Consider the following 4,918-nt stretch of genomic DNA (forward strand, 5'->3'; position numbering starts at 1 on the left):
AAAATTAATTTGTAATGAACTCCGTGTTAAACACTCTGCACTAATTGTCCACTTTTAGTTTCCTTGATCCGCTCAGTTTACATAAGGGCTCACAGGGCAAAGCGAAAAAGTGAAGGGAGATCATATACCCTATACACCAAACTCCCGGTCAAATTTAATTTAGCTGACGGTTTTATCAAATTCGACTTACAATAAGTGCATTCAACCCAGAGGGTACAAACCCAGAACAATAAGAAGCAAGAAAGTATAATTTCTTAAAAATAAGCAAAACAACAAAGTGCTATAAGTAAGTGCCATTGAAGTGCTACTAAATTTTTAGTTTAAAAAAAAATAAAAAAACGCCATTAAAATACCATGTTTTGTATCGCCAACATACATGGACCATTGAATCCTTTGTTGCTGAGCTGTAAACAAACAACTCCACTCCTGCAGTGTCAATGATCAAAGATCAGCGGAATCTAAATACTGGTAAAACTTAATGTATCAAGTTTACACGAAAAAGTTTATTTAACTTAACAAAAGCTGAACAACTCTTTATTTTCCCATGGTCCTTGTTGCCCTCTTCAGGTTGAGTAAGAGTCTTTAATTCCTGTCACCAGCTTTTGGATTTTCTCTTCATTCTTCAGTATGTTGGACTTTACAGCACAAATCTTGTCAAGTTCGTTTGCAGTCAGCTGCTCCAGCTCAGCTAGTTCTGTTTTCAGAGGATCCAAAGTGGGGTTAGTCGCTCTCTGCTCCTCTAGTAAGGCCTGTGCTTGCTCCTTGTTAACCTGCCACCAAGTGTGATGTTCAGCCAGCATGGCATCCAGTTCCTCAGGGATGTTGTCCAAGATCTTTCCTAAAGGAAACTGCGGCTAACCGATTGGATGGATGAATGCAGCCACTCGACTTCCCTCGCCACTGCATCCTCTTCTTTATTCAATGCTGCTTCAGACACCCAGTTCTGCTCTTTGGACTCGAGGCATGATGGCGACAAGTCTTCCTTTATATCAGGAGCATGTGGGGGGGGATGGACAGCCGCCTCCTTGAAAAATTGCTTATCTTCACCCTCCTCATCCTCAGAGAGCTTCTCCCTATCCATTATAATAGGTACTGAGTTTATCAATCAATCAATCAATCAAATTTTATTTGTATAGCCCATATTCACAAATTACAATTCATCTCATAGGGCTTTAACAGGGTGTGACATCCTCTGTCCTTAACCCTCAGCAAGAGTAAGGAAAAACTACAAAAAAAACCTTTTAACAGGGTAAAAATATGTAGAAACCTCAGAGAGAGCCACATGTGAGGGATCCCTCTCCCAGGACGGACAGAAGTGCAATAGATGCCACGTGCAGGACAACATCATCAATAATCAAAGTCTCTAGCAGCATTGATGAGGGTAGACATCCTGAAGGACAACTCCAACATGACATGCCAAGTAGTCCCTCTGCAAGCACAGTCCATGCTCAGCAACCATCTAGACCACGATCCACCATCCAGACCAGACGCCACTCCAGTCCTCAGTCACCGTCCATCGCCGCCCACCAGGAGGACCCATCACAAGCCACCACCGCGGTCCTGGTCCACCGCCCGTGCCCAATGCCAACGCGACACAGGGTCCGCCACCAGCACCACGATCAGCCCACATGACTCAGAATCCGCCACACTGGATCCAACACCGCGACCCCCGGTGCGCGATCCACAAACCGTAATCCATGGTGCGGCCACAGAGGCCCTGGATCTGTGGACGATAAAGCAAAGGGATTCCGGGGAAAGGGGATAGGGATGGAGAAGAGGAAGGAGAAGCTGGAAAGAGAAGCTCCGTGTGTCATGTGTCACAAAATAGAACAAGTAACATTCTGGCGCACTAATTAGCTCTAACTATAAGCTTTATCAAAAAGGAAGGTTTTGAGCCTACTTTTAAACGAACAGATGGTGACTGCCTCCTGAACTGAAGGTGATAGATTATTCCACAGCCGAGGGGCTTGATGGCTAAAAGCTCTGGCTCCTTCTTTTAGAGAATTTAGGGACGACAAGTAGGCTTGAATTCTGGGAGCGGAGTGCTCTAGTGGGTTTATAAGGTATTAACAGCTCTTTAAGGTATAAAGGCGCTATATTATTAAGGGCCTTGAAGGTGAGGAGGAGAATTTTAAATTCTATTCTAGATTTAACTGGAAGCCAGTGTAGCGATGCTTATATTGGAGAAATGTGCTCTCTTCTCTTTGTTCTCGTCAGGACACGTGCTGCGGCATTTTGGACAAGCTGTAGAGTCTTTAACAACTTCCTGCTGGAGCCTGATAATAATGAATTACAATAGTCCAGTCTCGATGTAACAAAGGCGTGGACTAGTTTTTCTGCATCTTTTTGTGAAAGGACATGTCTAATTTTTGAAATATTACGCAAGTGGAAAAAAGCAGTCCTAGAAATTTGTTTTAAGTGACTATTAAAGGATAAATCAGGATCGAAGATCACTCCCAAGTTCCTGACTGTTTCATTGGAAGCAAGGGCAATGTCGTCTAGCGCAGCTATATCATTAGATAATGCATCTCTAAGGTGTTTGGGGCCAAGTATTATAACCTCTGTTTTGTCTGAGTTTAATAAGAGAAAATTGCGGGTCATCCAGGTTTTTATGTCCTTGAGACATGTTCGAAGTTTAGTTAATTGATTACTTTGTTCAGGTTTTATTGACAAATATAACTGGGTGTCATCCGCATAGCAGTGGAAATTTACAGAGTGTGTCCTGATAATGTTTCCTAGTGGAAGCATATATAATGAGAATAAAATTGGGCCGAGCACAGAGCCCTGTAGAACACCATGATTAACTTTGGTGCGCACAGATGACTCATCATTAATTTGCACAAATTGGGAGCGATCAGAAAAATACAATTTAAACCAGTTAAGGGCGGTTCCATTAATGTTAATTAACTGTTTTAGTCTTTGTAATAAAGTAATAATAATTTATGGCACTAAGGAGTCTCCCAGCTAAAGCCATACCAGCGTAAGTCTTTTGTCTCATCAACCGAAGAGTTCCTGGGAAAGCCCTTCTAGGAGCCATGTCAGATAGCACTAAAGAGACAACAGTGTCCCCATTTTTTGGAGGATCAGATCTCTGAGTTAACTGTGCATCTCTGAATCCCTCACTGACCGATTCATCTTGTTCTCTAATTGTACATCTTTGCCTCAGCCCTTCAGCAGATGAAAGCCGGGGTTTTCTACCTGGATTTTCAGAAGCTGATACAGGTTGGGCTGTTTTGCCCCAGCCCTCTGTTTCGGCTGATACCTTGACCTAACTTTTTCTATTTACAGTTTTGTTGCTCTCTTCCCCCTGTTTGGGACGCTCCCGCTCTCTGTCTCTTTGTTTTTTCTTGTCTTTTTCCATAACTCTGGGGGAGTCTATTTCCATGTCCTTTTCCCTTTATCGATCCATCTCTCTGTCCTTCAAGTTTTGCCTGTCTTTATCTCGCCCTTTGTCTCTGTCTTTGTCTCGCACCTGGTCTTGGCTCTTGAATTTGTCACATTCTTTGCCATGGTCCTGTGCACTGTGGAGATTTTTGTCAGAGCATTTCCTGTCCCTGTGGTGCTTCTTCTCCACATCTCTTGGTCGGCGCTGCTGCTCTTTGGGCTCGTCTGGGAGATGGTTACCCTTGCAACTATGCTTTGGGATCTTTTTGCTTTCCTCTCTACTCAGGTGACGTTCACATTCTGCCTTCTTCTCGTTCATTTTTCCATTGCCCTGGGACCTGGATGTGCTGGCCTTGGTCCTCATGTCCACCTTTTTTCCACCAAGTACTTTCCTCACTGCATCATTACTTGGCATCTTGTTGAGGCAATACTTGGCGATGGCCTGGAGCAGCTCATTGGTTTTCTCAGGCTGATGACCAGCTACAATCTCTGCTGGCTTTGCGAGCAGGGCCTCACCACTCACCAGCATCACAACATCTATGGCTTTCTGGAGGAAGTATATCTTGGATTGCCTTTCCATAATGTTTTCTGGACTCATTTCATTTTCTTCATACAGGCCTTTCATAAAACCAGTGGTCCTGATGACCTCAGTGAAGATATCATGGAGGAATCAAAACGGGGGTCTGCTCAGCAGTTTCTGAGGGAGAGGAGTTTTCTTTATTACTTTGCTGAGCATGTGCTGGGTCTCTTTCACTACTGCCACATTCATGACCGTGAACTTGTCCTTGAGCCGTCCCACGTTTCTCTCGACAGGGTCACAGACAGTAACTGCTTTGCTCATTCCGATCTGTAGGGGAAACAGAAAAAATGACATACCGATACAGTGCCACATAAAATCAGCAGCTTACTCAATAAACATAACACAAGCAAGTGTAATTATTTAAGACTTCTATTATGTGTATGTTACACTTGAAGATACATGTCAGCAAAAATAAAATATACAGGTGCAAAGTCCAGGGCTAACTGGAAACTGGCCCTTAATAGAGAAAATGTATTGTGTTTAATGAACAGTCTAGATCAGGGGTCACCAACAGGCGGACTGCGGTCCGAGTCCGGACCCAGAAGCTGTCCCGTACGGACCCGGACCTACAGCCAAAACAGAACGTTATGATTTAAAACCATGAAGGGGAACTTCTATTTGTAACCGGAGCAGCTTTTTGTAATCTTTATGGTAGTGGTTAGGCAGATGAGGAAACGCACAGACCAATTGCATGTGAGTTAAGCCATCCCACGTGATACTACTCAGCCAATCAAATCTGTGGTTCAAGGCGGTTAACATTTTGAATCTACGGTGCAGACAGATGAGAGAGTTAGAGGCAAGTTACAAATAAAAAGATGGTAGATAGAAAAACAAAGATAGTGATACAGGTAGAGAAAACAAAGAGAGAGGTACAGACAACTGAGCTGTAGAAAGTTAAGAAAACAGATGAGTGAGCAAGAGAAAGTTGAGAAACAGATGAGTGAGACGGAGAAA

The 4,918-nt window shown here is 43.5% G+C and overlaps 1 pseudogene; it reads right to left on the bottom strand.

The window, feature by feature from the left end:
- Positions 1-563: 563 nt before the first annotated feature.
- Positions 564-4,153, bottom strand: LOC133957878 (TRAF3-interacting protein 1-like; annotated as a pseudogene).
- Between the last annotated feature and the right edge of the window lie 765 nt (positions 4,154-4,918).

This window comes from Platichthys flesus, chromosome 1 (genome assembly GCF_949316205.1).
Source record: "Platichthys flesus chromosome 1, fPlaFle2.1, whole genome shotgun sequence".
In the NCBI taxonomy this organism is placed as follows: Eukaryota; Metazoa; Chordata; class Actinopteri; order Pleuronectiformes; family Pleuronectidae; genus Platichthys; species Platichthys flesus.